The sequence below is a fragment of the Heteronotia binoei genome, chromosome 9, assembly GCF_032191835.1.
Source record: "Heteronotia binoei isolate CCM8104 ecotype False Entrance Well chromosome 9, APGP_CSIRO_Hbin_v1, whole genome shotgun sequence".
Taxonomy (NCBI): Eukaryota; Metazoa; Chordata; class Lepidosauria; order Squamata; family Gekkonidae; genus Heteronotia; species Heteronotia binoei.
Window position 1 is genome coordinate 90211891 of NC_083231.1, and position 26830 is coordinate 90238720.

Here is a 26830-nt window from a genome sequence, read left to right on the forward strand (position 1 = left end):
CATCAGGCAGTATCTGCCAGATCTCCACTGGGCAATCAGAAGCTCTGTTGGCCTCACCAATTTCCTAAAAACATTTGGCAGGCACCAGGAAAGGTGTTGGTGAGTGACATGACCCCCACTGGTGCCATGTTGGAGATCCCTGTCCTAGACTCTGTGGTTTCTCTTGAAGTCCTGATCATAATACTCTGGAGATCAGCTGTAATTCTGGGAGAATTCCAAGTTGCACCTGAAGGCTGGCAACCCTAAAATAGTAGCAGTCAGAAATGGACCTGTGTATGCAGTTTCCACCCTATCTTTATAAGACATCGGCTTACACAGTCGTCTAATACTGTCAAAATCATTTGCTAAAGTACTAACACAATAAACAGCAAGTTGGAATTTGGTATGCACATAGTCCGTGAAAGTCTGAAAATAGTGTATGTTCAGACTTCTCTAGTAATCAGGACATCTTGAATTATGTTTAACTATTCCCAGACATTTTGTATAACCAGTTGCCTTGGACTATGTATGCCTCATTTTTAACCTTTGCACAAGTTTATTAACAATTTAAATGTTTCACTAATCATTTCATGAAGCCCAGTTACCTGTTTGCTTTTTTTTTGCTACTGTGTGACAGAGTTTTGAACTGGATGGGCCATTGTCCTGATCCAGCATGGCTTCTCTTCTGTTCTTCTCTTCTGTTCTTAAATGGTTTTAAACATAATTTGGCAATAATTTGCTAGCATATCAATTTACCAGGCTGCCAATGGCATTGCCATACTATCTGAAGATTGCTAAAATGTGTAAATTCAAACCCACACCATTCATTTGCTCATATGGCTTGTTCTGTTCTCAAATTTAGATTCCTGGCTACCAGTGAAATTCTGTCCACCTGAAGCAAATTCAGGTCTGTATATGGGAAACTGAATTCCTACAGTAGAACATTCAATCCCGTATGTGGATTAGGGAGTTCTATGTTGGCACGCTGGCCTCTTTCTATCATCAGTCTTTCTATCATCATGAGTTTTGCATGAGATAGAAAACAAACACCAAATTAGGGACGGTCGTGAACTACATTTTTGTGGTCCAGTTCATGGTAGAGCCACAACCCATATCATAAAAAGATGCTGGTTCAGGAACTGAACCAGTTCGTATTAGTTTGTGAGCCATTTAAACCCCTGCTTTCTGCTCATGAACAGCGACAGGAAGCAGAAAACAGGGAGCTAACTGGCTCTAAGCCATTTCACCCCCTGCTTTCTGCTCACCATGGCTTTTTGTAGTGAGTAGAAGCAGGGGGTGAAATACGTCCCAGCCATTTCACCCCCAGTTTTTTTTTTTTGCTTGCTGCTGCTTTTGGCAGCAAACAAAAAGCAGGGGGTTAAATGACTCTGAGCCATTTAAACCAAACAGCTTAGCTGGTTGTTGTTGTGAAGAGCAGATAGCTGAAACTTTTTTGCTTTGTGCTTTTAGGAAATTTCCACACACTGCATCAAAATCAGTGGCTCTTCAGTTCACGAACATCACTTTGTGAACCACAAACCAGCCAAAATTCATGACGAACTTTTGTTTGTCAGCCTGTTGGTGTCCATCCCTACTCCAAATTTCTGGGGTTTTCTAGGAATCAGGATCTGTCTCACATTATGCATATGTCCAGTTTTATTTTTTCCCAGTTGATTGCTTGGGGTGCACACAGTTTCCCACATATGAACTGAACAATATACAAATGCTTAGTTTCCAGACTCTTCTGATAACTGGGCTGTCTCAGGCTGTGTGAGTGTGTACCACATTGTGGCTTTCTAGTTTGTGAGAAAACACTCCAGAACTTTTAATGTCTTGGTACATGAGTGAGTGAGTGAGCGAGCCCATCTCAGGGCTTCAGATAAATAATCAATGAGATTGAAATGTTTTATTGGGAAGAAGTGAATGCCTTTTGCTCAAAACAAGATTTCCCCACCGTTTTGTGGGGGATCCATTTTTATGGATGGATGCTATGCTGATATTTGCAGGGGGGGGCGGTGGTCGTTGAACATATAAGGATTTCTTTTTTATATAAACATGTCTGTGACTTTGTCTGCAATTGGTGCCACACAAATATTTACACTGCTGCATGATTTGGTCTCTTGCACAGGAATGCTTCCAGGTGTTTGTAGGAAATGCAGGCCATCCACTTCCTTGTAGGCGGTTTGTGTCAGGTAAGGTACCCCTCAGATTTCCCTCTTAGACAAGGTTTCTATGAAAGAAAAACATGTATACCCCCTCCCCCCCCCAAAAAAAATCATTCTTTGTATTCTCCCTTCCTAAAGGGCTCTGGGTTGTTTACCTCTGACTGCAGCCAGTGAAATTCTCCTAGCCAGCACAATCATTTTTTGCTTTGCCTTTATTCTGCTTGTCTGGGTGGTTGCTTAGAAGCAGAGCGGCTGTGGCTGTTAACCCAGACAAAGCCAGCTCATCCTTCTGTAATGTATTACAGAGCCTGATAGACCAGTCAAGGCCCCTCCAGAAATCTGCATAACCTTAATCATGCTTCAAGGCACAGAACGTTGCTTTGGTCTGAGCCTTTGAAGCATGATTCTGTCACTTAAAAAGTGTCCTGGGAAATTAGGGTTGCCAAAAAAAAGCCGGGGGGGGGGGGAGGTGCCCTGTCCCTTTAACAGTGGCTTAATGTGCAGAAATGGGCAGCTGAAACTTTTCATGGCATGGTTGTAAATAAAAATGGTAAAGGTAGTCCCCATCACCCCCAATAACATCTCATTAAACCTATATTAAAAGAACAGGGCTTCTCCTCCCTCCAAACAGCTGGTGACCCTACTAAGAATATGAACTTTGTAAGTTTGATGTTCTCATGGTAATAGACAAAAATGGGTGTTATTGCTAAATAACTTAGTAATTGAAAGAAGTATGCATGAGCCTTCTAGCAGCACAGTTGAGTTCTTTCACCTATGTATGTATTTAATCAACTCACAGAATGGAGCAAGTAAAACTGGCCGTCAGTAGAAAACTAGCAACCAGGTCACTATAAATTTAAAAACAAAATGGCAGCAATATTCTAGAATAAGGGAGAAATACCGAGAAAACCAAATCAAGAAGGTGGTGTTGGGGAATCTTTGTACCTTAAATTTAACAGGCACATCTGACAGACTGAAGTGGAGAAAGAATAGAACAAAATAGGAGTCGTTGCACCTTTAAGACCAACTTAGTTTTATTCAGAATGTAAGCTTTCGTGTGCTCTCTAAACACACTTCGTCAGACGAGGAATCCGGTACAGTGAGCAAAGCCACACATAGCTGGTAGTCAGTGGCTCAGAATGCAAACATGTTCTGAATAAAACTAAGTTGGTCTTAAAGGTGCAACGACTCCTGTTTTGTTTTACTACTTCAGACCAACAAGGCTGACTACTTGGAGAAAGAATGGCAGAGATAGCTCTGCTCCACCCCGTCTTCAAATACAGGGGATAACACAGTAGGTCTTTTTTGATCAGTCTTTACTGTCAGGTGGGTTCATATGGAAACCAGTCCCTCTTTAGACATTTCTCTCTCATTCTTTGACGTTTGCTGGCAGCAGACAGCCCAAGTGGCATGGTGGTAGTGTAAAGTTCTGTCAAGTCACAGCTGATTTATAGTGACTCCGTGGGTTTTTTTTAAGACAAGACACATTTAGAGGTGGTTTGCCACTGTCTGTCTTTGCATAGCACCATTGGACTTCCTTGGTGGTCTCACATCCAAGTACTACCCAGGGCTGTCCTGGTTTAGCTTCTGAAATCTGACAAGATTGGGTAGGGATTCCAGGTCCCCCCGGCCGCTGGTGTGGGATGGAGGTCTAGGGTTGCCAGATCCAAGTTGGGGAGATTTGGGGATGGAACCTGAGGAGGACAAGGACCTCAGTAGGGTACAATGCCATAGAGTCCACCCTCCAAATCATCAATTTTCTCCAAGAGAATTGATCTCTGTAGTCTGGAGATGAGCTGTAATTCTTGGGGATCCCCACATGCATCCCACCATCCAGAGACCAGTCTCCCTAAAATTGGGCTAGGTTGGGCCATACAGGTCAGGGCCCTCCATGTGGCAAAGGGGTAGAGTACTGTACTAAGCTCAGGAAAACCAGGATTCAGATCCCCACAGCCATGAAGCTCACTGGCTCAGTCACTCTTTCAAAGCCTATCCAACCTCCCGGGATTGTGAGGATAACATAGAAGAAGTATGAGTTATGCATAAAACTCTGCATTCTTTGGAGGAAGAGTGAGGAAGAAAATGTGACAGGATGGCTGCTTGGATTAAATTCTTCCTGCATCTGCATAGTTGGGAAGCATAATGTCACGTTTCTAGAACAGGGAGAGGAGATTTGTGTGGATCTGAAACAGACTGAGATTCACAGCAAGGTTTAAAGACCTGCTATTTGATATATTCTAGAGCAAGCTGCTCACCAAAGTGTATCGTAGAGAATTTATTTGATTTTATTTCCTTTATTTAATCCCAGTTTTCAACCCTTAGTTTTGTTTTAGCAAGAAAGGTGGCCTATCCACCTAACTGAGACAGTTGTATCAGTCTTTATAATACATCTGCAAAATTAAACAATAAAAGTACTACTCAATGCAAAACAAACAAGTTAAAACCAGTAGCAAAAATAACAAGAATAATCTATTACAGACTCTGAAAATCCAGGGAAAGCATAACTGAATTCAACTGCTTCATATCCTGTCCAATATATTATAGGGCAAAGAATTCTACACAATCAAGGTGTTACAGTGGGGAAAGTCCTGTTATTTGTCTTGCATTGTTTACATGCTGACTAAAAAAAAAGCCATGTAAAACCATGCAGTTCAAAACAATTCAAAGCAGAGCAACACTAGGTTGATCCTAGTTTATTCCTGAAGGCCTGTAAGAATGCAAATAACTTCTTACATGTTTCTGAAAAATGCCAAGAAGTTATCAAAACTAATCTTTCTCTGCTTCACTACAGAAGATTTTATATAAACAATAAGATCGAGACCATTAAGGACTTCCTGCTTCGGCAGGATGCAGACCTGGCTTGCGTGACCGAGACCTGGGTTCAAGAGGGAGAGACAATGGCACTCTCCCAGATGACCCCCCCCAGGTTACTCGGTCTTCCACCAGTCGCGGATTAGCGGGCGGGGGGGGCGGGGTGGCGATATTCATACGGGAGGCTTACTCCTTCAGGGCCCTCCCGGCCCCAAAGATCGATGGTGTTGAATGTGTCGGCCTTGCGTTGGATGTCGGGGAGAGGTTGGCGATCTGGCTGGTGTACCGTCCGCCTAACGCACCGGCCAGCGCCTTACCATCCCTGATGGAGGCGGTGTCCGGCTGGGCGTTGGAGTGCCCGGGGCTTCTGGTCCTGGGCGACTTCAATGTCCACGCCGATGACGCGGCTTCCACTCAGGCGATGGACCTAGTGTCTTCCATGGCGACACTAGGACTCTCCCAATTTGTTACGACTCCCACGCATCAGGCGGGGCACACATTAGATCTGATCTTTGCGGCCGGGATTAAAGTGAACGAAATCGCAACGGAGGCGATACCATGGTCGGATCACTTAGCCCTCAAGGCTCGTATGGAGACGCTACCACAACCCTGTAAGGGCGGAGAGCCTATTTTGGCTCGCCCGCGGAGCCTGATGGACCCGGAACGGTTCCAAACGGCTCTTCGGGATCCTTGGCCCCCTTGTGATTCCCTTGACGCCCTGGTTGATGCCTGGGAAGACCGGCTATCTGGGGCAATCAACGAGATCGCACCCCGACGTCCTCTGCGCCCTCGTTCAAGGCTGGCTCCTTGGTATACCCTGGAGCTACGCCGGTTGAAACAAGGACTCCGACGACTAGAGAGGCAGTGGCGGCGCACTCGTGGCGAAGCGGCGAGAACATCCTACAGAACGCTTATGAGGTCGTATGAGATGGCAGTCAAGGCCGCAAAGAAGAAGTACTTTGCGGCCAAGATTGCGTCTGCAAATTCGCGCCCGGCACAATTATTCAAAATAATTGGACACTTAACTACTCTGCCCCAAGGCAGACCAAACGTAAGAGAATTAGAAATAGGCTGTGAGGCTTTTGCGAAATTTTTTGCAGACAAAATCACGTCGCTCCGCCAGGACCTGCCCATCACCTTAGATACAGTACATGAGCCCGAGGCCCCTTGCCTGTCTTCTGATTTAACTCTGGATCATTTCGACCCGCTCAGCCTGGAGGAAGTTGACGGAATCCTCTCCTCTGCGCGCCCTACAACTTGCGATCTGGACCCATGCCCCTCCTGGCTAATTAAATCTTGCCTGAGGGAGCTTGAATGTCCTTTACGGGACATCATAAATAGATCCCTCTCAGAGGGGCGTTTTCCATCATCCCTGAAAGAGGCTTTGGTCCGACCCCTCCTGAAAAAAACTACAGCAGATCCGGCCGAATTGGCAAACTACCGACCGGTCTCTAATTTACCGTTTTTAGGTAAAATAATTGAGAGGGCAGTGGCGTCGCAGTTGCAGAGCTTTCTGGATGACGCTTCCATCCTAGACCCTTGCCAGTCCGGCTTTCGCCCGGGCTATGGGACGGAGACAGTACTGGTCGCCCTGGTAGACGATCTCCAACGGCATCTGGATCGGGGCGGTGTGGCGGTGCTGATGTTGTTAGACCTGTCGGCCGCGTTCGACACGGTCGACCATCGGCTACTGACCCGCCGCCTCGCCGATATAGGGGTGAGGGGGTCTGCCTTACAATGGCTCTCCTCCTTCCTCGAGGATCGGGGACAAAGGGTGGCAATTGGTGGCGAGCGGTCCCGGAGGCGCACACTGGACTGTGGAGTGCCTCAGGGGGCAGTTCTCTCACCAATATTATTCAATATCTACATGCGCCCTCTTGCCCAGATTGCCAGGAGATACGGACTTGGGTGCCATCAATATGCAGATGACACCCAACTCTATCTGCTAATGGACGGCCGGCCTGACTGCGTCCCTGAGAATCTAGACCGGGCCCTGCAGGATATGGCAATGTGGTTGAGGAGGAGCGGGCTGAAATTGAACCCAGCGAAGACAGAAGTCCTTTGTCTGGGTCGGGGCGCCCGGGAAGGGGAAACACCTCTTCCGGTCTTCGACGGGGCGCCGCTGAAAGCGGCGCACCGGGTTAGGAGTCTGGGAGTTTTACTGGAGCCTTCATTATCAATGGAGGCCCAGATTGCAGCCACTGCCAAGTCAGCCTTCTTCCACCTGAGGCGGGCAAGGCAGTTGGCTCCCTTCCTAGAGCGCCAAGATCTGGCAACGGTACTTCACGCAACGGTCACCTCGAGACTGGATTACTGTAATGCCCTCTACATGGGGCTGCCTCTGTACCGAACCCGGAAGCTGCAGCTGGTGCAGAACGCAGCGGCCAGGCTACTGTTGGGGCTCCCTAAATGGGAGCACATACAGCCTGGGCTGCGCGAGCTGCACTGGCTGCCAGTTATATACCGGGTTCGTTACAAAGTGCTGGTCATTACCTTTAAAGCCCTATATGGTCGAGGACCTGTCTACCTCAGGGACCGTCTCTCCCTATATGAACCCCAGAGAGCACTGAGGTCAGCTGGAAAAAACTTGCTGACTATCCCCGGACCAAGAGAGGTGAAGTTGCAATGCACCCGCAATCGGGCCTTCTCCTCTGTGGCCCCGAGCTTATGGAACCAACTTCCAGAGGAAATGCGGGCCCTGCGGGATCTTGAACAATTCCGCAGGGCCTGCAAGACTTTCCTCTTCCGACTGGCTTTCGATGATGTAGAAAATTAAGTACTAATGATACCGCCATCATAATAAAGAACAAATAGCAATAGCATTAGCACTTTTATAACTGTAATTAATTTTAAATCTATTAGAATTTTAATGTTGAATGTAACCTTGTTTTTATACAATGGAATGTTACTGTTACTGTTAGCCGCCCTGAGCCTGCCCCGGCGGGGAGGGCGGGATATAAATAAAATTATCTAATCTAATCTAATCTAATTTTAGGCTATGGAGCCACAACTGAAAAGTCTCTGTTCTTGGTGAAACCAGTCACTAAAACTCCTTTTACTCAAAATATGAATCTGTTGACAGTCAAACTAAACACTTGCTGATTCTGGATTTTTGCTGGTATGGGAGTTGAGAATAAACAGCTTAATTTCCACAGTTTCTATAAACTCAATTCCAAATCAATGTCAGAGCAGTTCCAGGGCTGGCTCGCCCACTAGGCAAACTAGGTGGTTGCGTAGGGCACTGGAAGGGTGGGGGCACTGAATTTGACCTTCCCCCCTCCCCCCTAGGCAAATGCCTAGTTTGCCCCCCCACCTCCTCCTCCCTCCCTTCCCCACCCCAGGTCGATTTCAATGTGCAGAAGGGCAATTGAGCGCCGCTCCTAGCTGTGCAAAGGCACCTCCCCACCGATCAGCTGATTGGCAAGTAAAACCACACTGCGTGCTCACTCAGCACTCTGCTGAAAACCCCAATGGGTTCATATGAGAGAAGGACCTTCTCACAACATTTAGGTCCAAGGTGTTAGGGTTTATTTGTTGTAATTGCTTGTTTATACCTTAAGAAACATGAAGGGATGCACTTCAGAAATAATTAAATGTAGTCTAAAGCATCAAGAGAGAATGCAGGATGGGTTTCATCCTCTTTTCATCCTTAAATGGCAGGGGTCAGACTGCTAACTGTGATTACAACTGATGTTTGTGACACACACTGTACAGACAGCTTGTCAGAAAGGATACATTTTTAATTCCAGGGACATCCCCATTCCTATGATTTTTTTTAAGATCCAGATTTTGTAGGAACACACTCCCCCCCCCCCCAAAAAAAAAAACCTGTGGAAGTAAAATAAAGTATAATTATCCAGAATTATCCCAATATACATAATTTATTCAAAATGCAGAACTGGAGATTGTGTGTGCAGAATTGCAGAATGTCTTCTGGTTTGAAATGAATGCTCTACTTCTGTTCTCTGCTGTCTGCAATACATTCATGATAAGCATCGTACACAAAAGCATATGCTTTATAGTCAATTTCATTTTTTTCATTTATGCAGCAGAGCAGCAAAACACATGATAAACTAAAATGCAGCTCCACTTCTTGCAATTTGCACTAAAAATAATATTTTTAAAAGCAATTTCAAAGGCTGAAGACCCTACAGGATGTTCAAGTGAACAATCACCAGCATGCACAGAGTAAGACCTCATTCTAGTGCCTCAGGGGCAGGGGGGAGTGTTTTCCTAAGATAAATAGCAGGGAAATGTCAAGATGTAGCATTTATTTTCCAGAAACGCTAAATTTTTAGGCAGCACACACTACCCTCAATTAGCTGAGACAACAACAGTGATGCTGTCCTCATAAATAACTATATAATGACTGTGATCTTCTGCATTGAGTCATTAAAAATCTACAATCAGAGAAAACAAACCCCTCACTTTCTTTCAAAGGCTGTTGCCTTATTATGACTTTTGCATTTTGATGGAGACAGATGCTAGCAAATTTCCTTTTTGGGGGTGGGATGATAGTGCTCTTTAAAAAAGCACAGCAAATTATTAGCACTGCAGTAGCTAGGGGCAAAAACCACTGAACAGACTGCAGTTTCTAAGTTCATTTTTAAAAAAATTAAGAACTGCTACTTTGCATGCCCTTACGATCTCTTTCTGCTGATATAAAATCTGGAGTCAGAACCATTTATTTGTGGTTCAAAGAACTAGGGCTTCAACCTGTGATGCTGTGGCTCAAGTAAATAATGAAAAACAGAGATCCCCTCAGCACAGTCCTATCTAAAGTTGCTGTAGTCTAAACCTCATTAATTTAAATTGGATTAGACTGGACTATCCCTACATAGGACTGCATTGTTAAGCACAATCAGAATTTTTTTGCGTGGGACAATATCCTCTTCAGTAACTCTGAAGTTTGCTGTAAATTGTTCCTGATTAAAACCATGAAGTCCAGAGGAGTGACACTGTGATGCTCACCAGAAACATACTAAAAAATCCAGTTTACTCATTTTTAGTACACCATGATGAGCATTTTGTCTTGGGATGAACATCTCGGCTATGTATGCTTCTAGATGAATGCTATAGAGCAGAACAAGTGAGTGAGGAAAGGGTTAAGGCCCCCTCCTGCTTCTTCCTCTCAGTTCTCTTCTCCTGAATGTGCGCTTCTTTCAAAATAATTGCACTGGGGATGTCACATACACTGCTCATTAGTTTACCTGATTCCCCCTGCAAAAAGAGTATGCCGGTCATCTTAAACGAGATGACCCCTTCATCATGATAATGCTCAGTAATGGCACACACACTTGGAGATGCTGAAGAAGGACTGGTGTGTATGCACAATATGTGGAATCCCTCACACCCTCTGTGCCTGTGATCTCATGCCATGAGACAAAAGTAATGAAAGCATAGGCACATGAAAAAAGTAATGAAAGCACAGGCACAAGTGGAATATCAGGTGTGATGCCATTAGTCCTTTCAGCCAGCTGACCCCCGCTAAGCTGGTCATTGCAAAACTGCTCTCTGGCCAGCCATGCTAATAGTGCTGACATGCAGAAGACAGCAGGACAGTAACTCCTTCTGTTAGCAAGTTACCATATTCCAGGTGTGTGCCTACCAATGTCTTTCTGGATTCCTGCATTTTGTATTGAAAAAACTCAGGCTGCAACCCTGCAAAAATCATGGACCTGTTTTGTTTGCTTCCTTCACTTTGCCTTTAGTATGCAGATACAACTGTTGTCCTGATACCCTCTCTTCATAGGACTGCATTGTTAAGCACAATCAGAATGTTTTGTATGGGACAATATCCTCTTAAGTAACCCTGGAGTTTGCTATAAATTGTTCCTGATTAAAACCATGACGTCCAGACTCCCAATCAGAATGGAGTCCTTACATCCCATTCAGAAGATGGGAGGGGTATTGCAAAGAAGGAACTGAGGATGCAGAGGTACATTGCACATTGTAATCAGCTTGATGAGAGCAGAAGGGAAATGCTTGCCCCAAGTACAGCATACAACCATCCTGCTCCTTGTACATTAAAATTGTCCATGTCCCAGATTAACACTGGCTGTTCTCTCAACACAAGACCTGAGGAAGTCATCATCTTTCCAACTGGATACAAATTCACGCTGTTGTTATGTATGAGGACCAATGTGAAGACTATTATGGGTGTTCCTGCCTGGCTCATTGGAGCCATAAGGACTGAACCCAACCTGGGGACTCAGGAACAATGGGCAGCAGGATCCAAATACCTGCTGCCCTGCTCCAATCACTGGCCCCTTGCTGGTTTGAATGATCCAATGGCGTGCTAGCATGGGAACCTTGAAGTTGGCCCTATTGGCCTAGTTCCTCAGTCTTTTAATGTAGCCCTATACTATGCTGTACTTAATAAAGAGCTATGATCACTACCACCTCACTTTTTCCTTGCGTTGAACCCACTATATTATAGGCAGGACTTTTTTGGTAGAAAAAGCCCAGCATAAACTCATTTGCATATTAGGCCACAACCCCTAACATCACCATTATTCCACACAGAGTTTTTTTGCTGAAAAAGCCCAAGAGTGACTCATCTGCATATTAAACCACACCCCCTGACACCAAGCCAGACGGAACTGCGTTCCTGTGCATTCCTGCTCCAAAAAAAGCCCACTTGCTCAGTGTGAGAACCCAACTGCAGTTCGTACTACAGAAGGCTTTTAGGGACAGGGTAAGATGTGGATGAAGGCTTCTTCTTGGTCTCTGTGGCTGTATTTCTGTGGGTCCATCTCATTATAGAGATGATGTAAAAAGAGAGAGAAAGAGATTCCAGAAATTGGATTGAGGTAGGACTCCCAAATGATCTATGCAGTGTGTACACACTAATATTTGCTTTGGTAAGGAGTGTTTTTATAAAAAGTGAAGAGGAGATGTGTGTCTGCAAAAATGCAGTAGACGTGCATTAAGGAACTTCAAGCAATTCTGCTTCCAAGGTCATGGCCACAGTGTATCTATGAATATTCAAGACCTGTATCTGTTAGGAATATCATGAGCCTTGTGGCAGGCAGAGGCATCAGGTAAGCACTCTGTGCTTAAGCCCCCTGTGGATGTTCAAGCTTTTGTAGTTGGTATTCTTTCAGACAACTCTGTACTGGACTGGGTGTACCTGACTTGAGGCCTCATTCTGTAGAGGAGTCATACAAAATTTCTCAACCCTTCTCAGCACAGGATGTCTGAAAAGGATCTTTACTCTGGTTTCCTTTACATTGAAACTGTAATATAAAGCGTCTGTGTTTTTTTCAGCAAAAGGTTGGGTTCCCCAGTAGATTTCCATGGATGGGTGATGGTTGTCAATTTTCCTCTCCCATTGCAGATCTCTGGTTCCTCTCTCATGCTGTTCCTGGGGGGGTCCCCTTTACCCCAGGACCAGCTGCAGTAGGAAATGGGAGAAGAAAGTCATGTTCCATTGACTGAAATGCTTTCCCTCTGTATGGAAATCTTCCATGGAGTCTATGCCACAGAATAGCTGGATTTGAGTCCAATAGGACATTATAAACCAACAATATGTATGGAGGCGGGATAGGTTTTTGAGAGTCAAAGCTCCCTTCTTCAGATACCAATTGAATGGAGTCCTTACATCCCATTCTGAAGATGGGAGGGGTATTGCAAAGAAGCAACTGAGGATGCAGAGGTACATTGCACATTGTAATCAGCTTGACGAGAGCAGAAGGGAAATGCTTGGAGGCAGATAATTTAGTGTTTGTACTAAGATAAGAATCCTGTGTCCCTATTCAGCCTCGGGGAAGCCCATTTTTCTGAGCTTGTGAAGGAACTCAAGTTCAGCAATCAATCAAGGTCAGCTATGTGAGACTGCAGACCAACATGGTTACCTTCTGAAACTAAGACACCTTTCTATGGCACACATAGCAAGGCACTGGTGGTGGAAAGTGCTGTCGGGTCTTAGCTAGCATATGGTGACCCCATAGAGTTTCCAAGACAAGAGATGAACAGAGGTAGTTGGCCATTGCCTGCTTCTGGGTAGGAATCCCGGACTTCTTTGATGGTCTCCCATCCCAGAACTAACCATGGTTGACCCTGCTTAGCTTCTGGGATCTGACAAGATCAGGCTAGCCTTGGCCATTGGCATGCAAACCAGAAAAAGGTGTTTGAGGGTATACGCTGGAAAACTATCACAGTGGTCGGGCATCTGATGGTTCACAGCCAAGTTCTTCCTCAAAGCAACCTTGGCCTTAGGCAGCCCCACAGTACAGGTCCATAGAACTCTTTATGCATATAGGCATACAAAGAAGGGATCGAAACACCAAAGAGCCAGGCTTCAACTCCTGCCAGAGAAGCCTTGTCAAGCACCTGCTTTTATGCATCTGGTTGATTGCACTTAATAAGTGTTGATGGCTGCAAACTGAGACCACCAAAAAGTTGGTCAGAGAATCACTGCCTGAGGGCACCTCTCAGCGGTTCAGTAATGGATGCCATTCACAGGGAGTGGAAGGGCAGTCACACAGCAGGTGAAAACACTTAGTTGTCAAGTGAAAAGTTGCTTATTTTCCTTTGGAAGTCACTGAGTTGTGTTCACTTGCAGCAAATTAGCTATTGGATATGTGGGAGATGTGAAATGAGAAGATATTTGCCAGGGGAGGGAACCCTTAAAATTTGGAGCTTATTTTTGAATTTCACATCCATCAAATTCTGATCAGGGTAGTTTTGCCTGTGTCTTCTCCCCAAGTAACTTTTTCAAGGTCAGACATCAGTGATGGCATAAAATAGAATGGATGAAGAAAAAAGTACTCTGGGAATTCTAAGTCTAAATGCAGGCCTGTGGGAGTTTGCATTTAGCTTAAGTGAAAAAAATGATTTACTTGGTATTTCCTTTTTGATTGTCCAACCCTCTGTTTTATGATGCTGCATACCTAGATACCACAAATAACAAAAACATTAAGAACATAAGAGAAGCCATGTTGGATCAGGCCAATGGCCCATCCAGTCCAACACTTTGTGTCACACAGTGGCCAAAAAAACCACAGGTGCCATCAGGAGGTCCATCACTGGGACCAGGACACTAGAAGTCCTCACACTGTTGCCCCTCCCAAGCACCAAGAATATGGAGCATCACTTGCCCCAGAGAGTGCCAACAATACACTCTGGCTAATAGCCACTGATGGACCTCTGCTCCATATGTTTATCCAATCCCCTCTTGACGTTGGCTATGCCTGTTGCTGCCACCACCTCCTGTGGCAGTGAATTCCACATTAATCACCCTTTGGATGAAGAAGTACTTCCTTTTATCCATTCTGACCCAACTGCTAGCAATTTCATTGAGTGTCCACAAGTTCTTGTATTGTGAGAAAGGGAGAAAAGTAGTTCTTTCTTTACCTACTCTATCCTGTGCATAATCTTGTAAACCTCTATCAAGTCACCCCTCAGTCAATGTTTCTCCAAGCTAAAGAGCCCCAAGCATTTCAACCTTTCTTCATAGGGAAAGTGTTCCAACCCTTTAATCATTCTAGTTGCCCTTTTCTGGACTTTTTCCAATGCTATAAGTCCAGAAAAGGGCAACTAGAATGAAAAAAGGTTAAAACACTTGGGAATCTTTAGAAAAAACTATGCTTGAACTAGGGAAAGATTTTCAAATGATGAATTTTCAAATGATGAATTATTCTCCATGGGTGTGGGGGGTGGGGAGGCCATGAATGTAAAATACTATTTACCAGGGAGAACAATTCTAATTTGACTCTTTTCTTGATGTGCATTTTTTTTTTTAAAAATGGTCATTCCATCACTTGAGATGCCAGCTCTGAAGTGGTGCATTTCACACGCTGGGTGACCTGTCTTCATCTGCTGTTTGTGAGAACTTGGCCTCTCTCAGCAGCCTTTGTTCAGCTGGGCCAGAATAAGGCAACCAAGAGGGGACCCTATGAAAAAAAATTACAGTTGTGCTTAGAGAGATGCATCGGCTCTCTAGCTTCCAGGCCCATTTCAAAGTGGGTATTTTTGACTGGGCATTCAACTGTCTGGGTTAAAGAGACCTAAAGAGGTGACCTATCCTCACATATGGGAGCCTCAGGGGAGAATGAGGAGCAGAGCATGGGTGCATTCACACACACTAAATAACACACTTTGCAACTGGATTTTTACTGTGTAAGAACAGCAAAATCCACTTGCAAACAGCTGCTGTGTGAAAGTACCCCATGTTTTCTACTGCAGCTCTTCTTACCAAGCAATGTTCATCTGGCTAACTCAATGGGTCTTTTTAGGGAAATTGTTTGGGAAGGTATTTAAGCTGACTGCTGTCAGCAGACATTTAATGGGTACAAGGGACTTGACTTGCTGCTGACCTGTCAATGCTGTGAGGTTTTAAAAAAATATAATTTGGGTGCTTTCCGTGGTTTCAAATGTCTGAATTCTATGCTTCAGCCACTGCAAGATCCATGGTTGACTGGCCACCTATCTATATACAATACATCCTAGAATAATTACATAAATGCTGCAGCAGGACATGCTTTCTGAAAAGGCACTGTTAACCAGCAAGTGTCTTTGGGATGAAGTGATGTTGCCCAAGTTTATATGCTCAGAACATATACTTGGCATTTCATCATACTCACCTCTCAGTACAAAGATGAGCACTGCACATTTGTTCTTCTCCAGCTTCAAATTCCTCTAGTTCTTCCCATCAGAAACTAAAGTGCCAAAAGGCATAAAATATAATCAAACAAGATGTGCATGTTCCTGTTCCTCCCAGTATTTTTCAAATTTAATTGTGAGATGTAGGTGGGGGGGGGGGGGTCTAATTGGATCAGGATTGTGGCAGCAGGGGGGTAGTTTAAGCCTTCCTCTTCCCCCATGCTATTTTTCTAATCTGATGCAGCCCCAAGAAATTGTTATTTTCCCCACTAGGGAAACCTATTCAATATCCACTTTCCCAGCATTCCTAGAGTTAGGGCTCTGTTATTTGAGATATGTGGGAGGACAAGATAACCAAGGATCTGTGTGGATTTATACCTTTTCCTGCCTGCCTCAACTACTGCTAGTGCCACAGCTGGGCAGTGGGGGTTCAGGAAATGGGCTCCACATATTATGAGCAGGTTTAGAACTCCCTGAAATAATGATGTTCCCAAAAGTACTTCAATGATACTTTTAACTGATCGATCGCTTTCTGATTTGAACCTAGAGAGGATCACCCATCAATAGTAGGATTACTAACATTGCAATTCACACCCCTCATAGATCCTGCATTCTTAGCAGGATCAACAGTATGCTCTATTTCAACATTCCTCCCTGAATTATACCATGTATATGAAATGTGTGAGAATCAAGAGTTAACTTATGTTGTTGATAATGGATATGTAGCTATAGGGAAGAGGCATTCCCTGAACTGGAAAACAGGAGTTATTGTTGTTATTGTTATTAGTCACAGTCAGATATTTGACTGGATGATGTGTTCTGCAATTGGAGATCTAGCCAAGTTCTGGGAAATTTCAGAGGTATCTTTGCAGGATTCTTGCTGGTCCAAGTAACATGATCTTCTGGAGCTGAGCTGGTGTTATTTGTTCAATGCCCAGAATGTCCAGGTGTTTTTTGAGACTTCTAGGCCCTGCTCCAAGGGCTCCAATGACAACTGGCATGATGGTAACCTTCTTCGCCTAGATGCACTCCTACTATTTGTGATCTTCTCCTGTTTTTTCTTTTCTATTCTGCTGTCTCCTGGGATTGCAGTGTCAATGATCCAAACCCTATTTTTCATTTTTTTTTTTACAAATGATGATGATGCATTGATCTGCTGATAAAAAAGCACACCCTGAAATGCAAAGTTGGTTTGTTTTTACCTTACCTGGAGTATGCTCTGTCAGGGGCTCACTGCTGCACCGTTATGAATCTGAACAGTAGGAACAGAGTAGGAACATAGAAATACATTTATTAATTTGCATTTAAGTAATGGCTCACTGTGCTGTTGGTGAAGAAAGGCTGACACATGGACAGTATTAAAAAGACCATCAAAAGTAAGACAGATGAGATTCCACTACATTCAGCATTGGTTAGCTCTCCAGTAAACTACTGAATCCGATTTTCATTTCCACATACAAACTGTAGAGGATTCAGAGGAAGGCATGTCAAAAGATTGAGATTTGCAGAGAATACAAGGGCAAAATAGAAGAAACTGGCCATATGTGATTCAAGAAAAGAAAAAATAAGGACAGGACAATTGAGATCTACATGTATTTATTTTTGTTTAGAAAAAATTCCTATTCTACCTTTCAATTGTAAAATAATATGCAAAGCAGCTTATGATAAAGTATCAGTAGATAAAAATTGACATAATAAAATCAGTCAATAAGCCAAAGAGGCAAGAGAAATAATCAGTAGCATATATAAGTAGACAAGCCTCTCTCATACCTGTAGCTGGTGAAATCTAATACTTCTGTTATTTTAATTTCTTGTTATGTGTCTGTTTTGTTTTGTTTTTAAATGGGGAATGATAGTGGGGAAAGATCCAACAAGTTTTTCAGTTGGGGGTAAATATAGCAAGGGTCCTCTCTGACTGTCAAAACAACAACAAAAACCCCCAAACCCAGAAGCTTGATGGGAATTATGGGATGTCCACAGACAAAAGCCTTGTGGAGTGGGGGAAGACAGTATGAAAAAATTGGCAGGATCCAAATCTGTATCTTGTAGAATCTACTCATTTGAATGCTTTCCAAAAATAATTCTGGAACAAATAGTACAGCATCTGTGCAGTTCTAGATGCAGCAACTGCAAGACCCAAGTTGGTGGCAGAGAACCATTCAGAACTCAATGTGGACTAGACATTGAAACTTTTTTCCTGAGGTCAGAGGTGAAAAATCATTCTAAGTAACTACTGTGCTTTCTAACATTTGTGCATATTTGGAGACAGAAAGTGAGTGGATTCAGATTCTGTATTCCTGTGGATGCTCTGCTTTTCTGCATACAAAATAATTCCATGTCAGATAGCCTGATGCACAGAAGTCAAGACCTTCTCTCCGCATGCTGGAGAATCTCATGTGAGTTTGTGTGCATAGCAGAAAATAGCTGTACCCGAGTGATTGAGTTCAATGAAAGTACACGCATGAAGCTGTGGTTCCTCGTGTGGATCTTATGATTCTCGCAGAGCAACTGAGGCATGACAGCCCACATCAATTTTCACTAAGGGTGTCAAATTCAGCCTGGGAGTCTTCTTTCCATAGCAGCACATTGCTTTGCTAAGAATCCTCTGTGTGCCCATCGACTATGGAATGGTTACACCTAACTATCGTGACATGCCTCAAATGGCTGTGCCAGGAGAAACTGCTGAATTTAAGTCCCCAGTGCCTGAAGTGTTAAAAATCCCCAGCTTTATACCAGCATTTGTTTCAGCATTTGTCTGCTGCTTTTCTTAAACTTGAGGTGTTTGCAAATACGAAGACAATAAAAACAATAATCCATAAAATTAATCCTAGCCGTAAAATCCTAATAGTCAAATGCAATACGAAATGAAAGGAAACCCTTCTCAGTCATATGCATAGTGGAAAGTTATTTCACTCCCTATGGAAACTGACAAGAGAATGGCCTCTTCTAACCTCCTTCGGAAAGGAATTCTAGTGGCTTGGGGCCAGTATAAAGGAAGGTCTCAACTTAGCACACTATGACAACTTGGCAGAGGAATAAAACTGTCAAAAGCCCTTGCTGGCTGGGATTTGGTTGACAGGCAGGCTCACAAGGTAAGCTCCTTCAGATATACGACTCCCTGTATTGTGTCACTTAAGTTTATTTTAATTCCTTTCTTACCGTAAGTCTTTTGACTTCAAGGTACTGAGTTAAACTAGTAATGTTTATCATAGATCTTCAACCCAATTAAAACACAGTTTTTGAACACAAGGCTAGAGTACAAGCTCTTCATAATTTTTAAGGCTTGACCCCAGCATGCCAAATAATACTCAATTAATTTTTTGTATCCCATAGATGTGATTGAAGCTGAGCTCCATTATTGGGCATAATTAGGACAGCAGGAATAGGTGGAGTTCTCTCAATGGCTCCACCACAACTCTGTCAAACACCCTTCAAATCAGCAAGGCTTGAACAGTGTTGCAAGACCCACAGCTATTTGGGCTGGCAAGTCCTGATATTTCCAAGTGGGTAGCCACTTGGTCTGAAGTAGTTGAACAAAGCAGGAGTCAAGGTGCACCTTTAAGACCAACCAAGTTTTATTCAGAACGTAAGCTTTCGTGTGCTCTCTAAACACACTTCATCAGACAAGGGGATCAGGTATTGTGGGCTGAAATACAGGCAGTTTGTTGATTAAGTATGCAGACTGATCACATGGTAAACCAACGTGGCTTGGCCATTTGGTCTGGATAGCCATAAAAGGTAATAAAGTCCTCTGCCAATTGGTGTTTTTTTATTAGGAAATACAGGTCCTTTTGATTCACCTAGATTTACAGAAACACTAATTGGCAGAGGACTTTATTACCTTTTATGGCTATTCAGACCAAATGGCCAAGCCACACTGGTTTACCATGTGATCAGTCTGCATACTTAATCAACAAACTGCTTATATTTCAGCCCACAATACCTGATCCCCTCGTCTGATGAAGTGCACACGAAAGCTTACGTTCTGAATAAAACTTGGTTGGTCTTAAAGGTGCACTTGACTCTTGCTTTGTTCAAGTCCTGATACTGTTGGGCGTTATCATTTAGTTTATTTTGACACACACACAACAAGCTAGATGGAAGGGAGAGATCCATCATCAGGTTCCCCATCTTTAAGGGTCTTTTAAGAGTGGGATAGGTGATTTGGACTGGAACTACAGTATAGGGGAAAAAGGTTACCCCTTTCCTGTACACAATTGTCCTGTTTTGAATTACTCCTCCCCTTATATCTTCCATAGGAGAAAAAAGCTTAACAGGAATCTGTATGATAAGATCAATCCAGAAAAGGAGGAGGGAATTGGCATGCAAGAAGGAAGGACAGGGGAGGGAATATGTGGATCTCTGGCACTGTCCCTGTAGCCTAGTGCCTGAAGCATCATTCTGATATAAAGACAAATCATGGTTTGCCTCTATGTTAATGAGCTGGGAGATCCTCAGGCTGGTGCGCCACCCCCACCCCCACTCATGCTTGTGGGATTCCAGCTAATTGGTAATAGTTATTTCTTTATTTTAAACATTTATATCTTGCACATTTCAGGAAACCATGCCTGGGGCAGCTTACGACAATTAAAAACACATAAAAGCATCAAAAGGGACCCAGCAGCACAAAGGATTAACACAGACCAATCAAAAATGAATTTGGTGCATGAAAGCAACAGATACCTAAAAATCAGATCATAAAACAAGCTCTTAAAAGCCTAAAAAAACAACAGCTGACACACAGTCATAGGACATTCTTGCGTAATAGAAAAATCTCTATTAAACATGATCTGAGGGGTAAGAGAAAATTTAAAATTACATGGTGGGGAAAGCCTGCTTTGGCAGAGAGGGCGGGATAGAAATCGAAATAAATAAATAAAATAAAATAAAGGGAAGTTAAGGCTTGGGAAAATAAAAGTTTTCACCTAGAGCCAAAAGGGCAATGCATTTGATGCCTGGCGAATCTCTCTGGGGAATTTGAGAATCTCTCCATGACAACAGGGAAGATCCCATTTTTCTGGTGCTAGCCCTCCTTGCTTCAAATAGTGGGGGGGGGGGGGCACAGAACAGGCCTTCTGGTGGAGATCTCAACCAGGAAATGGACACTCCTTCTGATGCTGAGTCCCTGCTACATTTTGAACCAGCTCAACATTCCAAGCAGTCTCCAAAAGCAGCCCCACATAAAGTACACCACAATAGTTCAAGCTGGCAGTAAGCAGTTTACGAATAATGGTGGCCAAATCATGCCATGAAAAGAAAGGCTGCCATTGACAAATTAGATGTGCTGCAGAGGAGATCTGCACCACCATCTGGAGACCTGGTCTTAATACCATCCCCCAGCCTGCAAATATGCTCCTTAAAGAAGAAAACCCTGACCAGAACAGACTGACTGTAGTCCCTGGATGGCCATTTCATTCACAGCAAGCCAAGCTTATAAATTATACCTTCAACTTTCACCTGCAAATAAGGATCAAACCACTGTTATGTGAATGTGCATGAGGGGAGAAATGGGAAGACCAGAGAGCAGGGCCAGATCTAGGGGGGAGCAGAGGGGGTGCTTGCCTGGGTGCCACCAGAGGCGGTGCGCCACATGGAGTCCATTCTATTCTATGGGCCCATAAGGGGGCATCATTTTTTAATTTCCCCCACACACACCAAAATCCGGTCCTGCCAAAGAGCAATGCTAGTCTGAGGATCTCCCTGTGTAGTGGGATATTATGGTTTAGTGTTACATCTAAACCATGTCTGAGTCTGCTTCCTATATTATGGTTTTGTTCAGAAGAGAACTCCATTGATGAGAAGAGTCAAGTAAAAGATTCAATTTGTGTCAACTCATGAGTAAGACCAACAATCCCACATTTTCATGAATGAGATTATATTCAGTCTTCGGGGAGGGAAAAATCATAGCAAAGTATTTTTCTAAACAAATTAATTAATTGTTCAGAATGATTAAACGTAAATTTTATATATCAAAGAAATCCTCAAGAACCTGCCTGCTGAGAAGGCTGATGGGAGTTTTTCTGTTTTAATTTGCCAGTCAAGCTGTTTCAGTAGATCACACTAAATGACATATATTTGTGTTCTGTCTGGGTGAGGATAATTAAAAGAAAAACTGTCAATAGAAATTGAGACTGCGTCTGTACAAAATGGATTGGTACACAGGACTCCACTGGCAGAAGGTGCCTTCTACCAGAGCATCCATCTTTTGCTCGTACTGTAGATCAAATCCTCAAAGTAAGATGGATGGGGGTAAAATATTCTGAGCATTTCCTACAATCATATTCATAGAATGTGATGAAATTTATTGTCTTTGTAATCCTTAATGATACAATGTTATGTGTTAGATATCAGTGCTTGATTAAGTGAATACAGTTTGTGATATATAAGGAGATCCAAGTAATTTTCCTCTGGAAAACAAAAAAACAAGAACTAGAATCCTATTAATTATACGAACCCAGCTGCTCGGGGGGGGGGGGGTCTGTTGTCTGGGTGTGAGAGGGGAAATGGCTAATAAATATTTGTAGTAAACCACAAAAAATTGTGAAGCATTTGCTTAAAAGCCAGTTTTTGCTAACTGCTGGTACGATTGACTACGATAGGGACATGGAGACACCTACAATAAGCAAAAGGAATGTGATTTAAGGCTCATTTAAAATTGAACCAGACAATGACTGTTTCATTTCCACACTTCTCTGCCATCTATTTCCTTATGCTGAATCCATAGCCTTGAGCACTAACGCCTGCTGTCAAGAACTCCCTCCAAGGTCTCAGACTTAAACACACTTATGCCAAACTACATTCCACAGGAAATGAATGGGATTTATTGTCGAAAAATGGGGTTTGGATCAAAAGATGCATGACTTGCAAACTAAGAAATCTATACCTTGGGTGACTTAACCAGTGGTCACAATAGTGGCTCCTTTATTGTAAAGTGATAGAGCACACAGTCCAGAGACTCAGGTTGGTACACGATACTTAACTTGCACAAGACCCTAGCTTGTCCCAATCCATCTGGGGGCCATATGTACAAACTCCTGGGCATTAATATGTAAATAGCTGCTACGTGCATGATTCTTCTATCCAGTCAGCTCACTGGGTCCCATTGAGAAACACTAACTGAGCTGATAAACTCTTCAGAATGGGGAAGGGTGGCTTGCCTTAATCTTCCTCTCCTTCCTTTGACACTGATTTAGGATGTGCACGTTAAGCTCTTACAATGAGAGTCAGATGATCAGAACAGGATCTGGTAGAGACCTGCCATGGAAGGTTGCCAGATAATGTTGGGCCAGAGTGACCTTTGACATTATCTACCTCAAAGAGTTATTATGAGGTTGAAATAGAGAAGACCCTTTGGGTCTCCATTTGGGAGAAATATGGGGTATAAATAAAATGAGTAAGCAAGTAAATAAATAAATAAATATTTGACCTAAAGCTGTTAACTTAAAACATGTCCATATTTTCATCTTTCCTGGCTGACATACATTTGCTTGTGTAAATGACCTAAATTGCATGAATAGTGTAGAAACAGCAGAAGGAACCTGCCTGAGAGATCTTGCAGTGTTTTTATATACAGAAGAGGGGCTATTACCTCCATGCATATTCATAAGTGGCAATGAAGCTGTATCCCATTGTCTGTCCTCAACACCTGGCAATCAGTGTGGGACTTCCTTTGGACTTGGAAGATATGCTTTTGGCTGTTATGACCAACAGTTATTGATAGACTTGTCCTGAACAAATTATACCCAGTCCTTTAAAACAGCTGTGCTGGAAGTCTCTTTACTGCATTTATATTATGTCATCATGAAACCACAGGTGCTCACATAGGATTCCCAGGTCTCCTAGCCAGACATTGGCTACACACATACACACATTCTGAGCTTCAGCAAAGATGTGTGCTCTCCAATCACATCCTGTTACAATATTACATAAGTTATAACCAATATAGTGAACCCAGCAAGGGGCTTTTAAGGCAAGTGAGAAGCAGAGTCTTCTTTGATGATCTACCATAAAAAACCAGCTCTGTTTAATTCTGAGCTCTGAGAAGATCTGGCTATACCTTCCCCCACTACCTAGTAGCTGCCAAAATTGTGTCAATTAGTTTTGAGTTCTGAAAAACTCTGCTTCCTTTTGTTTGTTCTGGATCTACTGCTAATCCATTTTATTGGCATACCTCAAAAGTTTTGAGAAGTTCACTTCTCATTTTCTCTGTGCAACATTGTAAGCATCACTGGGTCCCCCTTTAGTCATTATAGGTCTCATTTTGTTAAGCTACTCTTAAAAAGATGTCCCATCTTCCTGGTGAGGTTGGAGTTTGAGAGGATCCATGGGATCTGCCCTGACCTGGATGGCCTAGATTAGCCCAATCTCATCAAATCTCAGGTGCTAAACAGGGCTACTATCTGGGTGGGAGACCATCAAAGAGGTCTAGTATTGTGACACAGAGGCAGACAATGGAAGACCACCTCTGATTGTCTCTTGCCTTGAAAACCTCTGGGGCCACCATGTCAGCTGGAATTGACAACACTTTCTGCCAGCACCAAGTGAGCTCTAGGGCAGAGGAGAAAGATCTGAAATCTAAGAGATGGAGACATATAATCTGAGGGAGGAAGGAAGAGAACCCTGTGTTGTTTGAGGTTGAAAATACCCGGTGGAAAATGAGTGATGACCTCTGGGATAGGAGGAAAGAAGAGATGGGGTTTAAGATCATGCCTGAGAGAACACACTGTGATAGAAAGCACCAAGGTAGTGTCAGGATCAGTTGATTGGGCTATTGGCATAAATATTAGCCAAAACCTGTGCTGCTGGCCCCTAGCAGTCCTCATTTTATCTGCTATCGCAGAGATGTATTAAATGAACTAGCTGAAAATTGTGGATGGCGTTATGTCAGACCATGTAATTTTGAACCCAGCTATTTCTGACTGGCTCTCCAGCCACATATCCTTTAGCGAAATATTTGGTTAACATGCCCTTTAAATAACGATGATTCCACTTGCCGGTCTCTCCCTCTCTATAATGAATAAGGTGTGCAGGGCACGCTTGCCTTATCACCGCTCTCCTGCTCCGCTTTTAACCTTTCCTTGCCAGAGAGGCACATGCAAAGTGCGTCATTAAAACTAGAGATCCTCGCAAAGAGGCGAAAATAGATGGCAAGTGCGTGCGTGTGTCGGTGGGGGCTGCACCAGCGTTTTCCTTTGCCCCAAACACACTCGTCTGCAGTCCCCTGCCCAGCAGGACGCTGGGGCTGTCACCCGCCCTCCGAGGGCTTGCCCATTACCCTGCCCGGCGTCTCAGGAGACAGCTAAGCAGACCAGATGGAAACCCCACTCCACTGGAGCGAGAATTAATCACTCTCCAAGTTCGCTTTCGGAAGCACATTTCCATGTGCTTCTCAGGCTCCATTCCTCTGGGAGGGCCAGACGGGCTCCTCGGGGCCGGGAGGCATAACCTGTCGGGTCTTCCTTGTTAACTTCTGGGTCGGAGATCATTTCCGTGCAAGTGGGAGCCCTGCCGGCGCGCCGCCTTATCTCACTCTCGTTCTCTCCCTCCTTCCCTCTCCAGCTCGCTGGTCTAAAAAGCCTCTCCGGAGCAAACGGCGTCTCCCTCCCGGCCCCCTGCCTGCTGCAAACGGTTAAGGCGGGTGGCGGAGGGCGGGAGAGACGCGAAGGGCGCTCCTGCAAAGCATCCTCCTCCTAACGAGCCCGGACCTTCCCCCCTGCGCTCTGCGGCTGGGGCTCTGCCTTCCATCGCCGCCTTCCCTCGGCAGACGCAGCCGCCGGCTCGCCCCCCTCCCTTCTCTCCCCTCCCCTGCCCCGGCCTCCCTTGCGCTCTCCGCACGCACGCACAGAGGCAAGTTAATGGGGAATAAAGAGGCTGGAGTCCACGGCAAGTGCCTGCTCCTTACAAATGAGCCTCCAGGCAGCTCTCCCCTCCCGCCCGCCCCCTTCTCTCGCTCTCTCTGCCGGGGAGGGAGAGAGGGAAGCAGGGGAGGAAGGAAGGAAGGAAGGAGGGGCGGCAAAACGTGGCCGCTTGCTGCGTTGAGCGCGCCGGAGGGAGGAGATTGGGGAGGCAAAGCGGAGCGGTGGCCCGTGCGCGCCTCTTGTTCCCGGTGTAATTTGCAGCCAATCATCAGGAGGTGTCCACAGCCCCTGCATCCTCCTCACCTCCTCGGCGCGGCCTCTCTCGCTCGCTCTCCCCCGCCCCCCCCCCGACACACACACACACCCCGCCCGCCCCTTCGCTTCCCTCCCCTCCCCCCGCAACCACACACACACACACACAGGCACACAAACAGAGAGCGAAGGTGGGGGGAGAGGGAAGAGACTCCCCCGGCGGCCTCCCTCCCTCCCTCGCACACAGCGACTGGAGAGACGGACGGAGCGCAGCGCTCAGGGAGAGGAGACCACCGAGCACACAAGGCGAGCGCTCTCACACATTCAGGCGCGCACACACACACACACACACGCACACACTCACTCGCAGTGCCTGCTCTTTCCTCTCTCCCCCCTTCCCTCCTCCTCCTTTCTCTGCAACAAGAAAAAAAAAGCCACTTACAGGTATTTGCTTAGTGGATCGGCGTCTTTATTTCTTTCCCACCAACCCCCCCCCCTCCATTCGCCGCCCTTTACAGTTTGTTTACAAGTATCAAAGTTGTAATTGAGGAGCTGCCAAAGACACATCAGGATATTTTTTTTACCCCTTTCTTCTTTGTGTTAGGGAGTGATGTGCAACTAATTAAAGACAGACAGGCGGGTTAAGCGTCTGCAAATCCAAGCCCCCCCAAATACAGAGACTGGTAAGTGATCGTGTTTTTTTAAAACAAAAATCTTTTCCTTTCTCTTTTCTTTCTTTCCTTCCCTCCTCCTCTTCCCATCCCCCCTTCGCTGTATTTTTTTTTTCCGCCTCCTGGACCGCTGGGGTTGTTAAAGTAGATGAATGCGAGGGCTTGGGCAATAAAAGGCGCTACTGTATTAATTTATTAATTAATCTGCACCAGCCCCTCCTCCTGAATGTTAAATATGACCTTTGATCTCTCTGTCTCTGGCAGAGCAGACATGCAATATTGAACATGTAGAGTCACATTGGCTGAAACAGCAGGCAAAATCGGGAAGGCTTGGTTGCTTTTAATTATCTTTTAAAATGATTTTTTTTAAAAAAAACCCTGGGCTATAGTTTTTATCTTTAAAAAAAAACAGTAAATCAACAGCGATGCTGTAGACACCTTTTTCGTGCTCCAGAGATACATCGATTAAACAATAATGACCTGGTTGGTG

General features: G+C 44.4%; 1 protein-coding gene across 2 annotated transcripts in view; it reads left to right on the forward strand.

Annotated features, from left to right (window-relative positions):
• Nucleotides 1-2107: 2107 nt before the first annotated feature.
• The window catches only part of CXXC4 (CXXC finger protein 4), an 88391-nt gene continuing 63668 nt past the window's right edge, over nt 2108-26830 (forward strand). The window contains exons 1-2 of one of the 2 annotated variants that reach the window (XM_060246966.1): nt 2108-2171; nt 26274-26352. The gene's annotated coding sequence lies outside the window, so the exon portion shown is untranslated. Of the gene's footprint in view, nt 2172-25796; nt 26114-26273; nt 26353-26830 lie in introns of those variants that run through there. The other variant, XM_060246965.1, reaches the window with a different exon arrangement.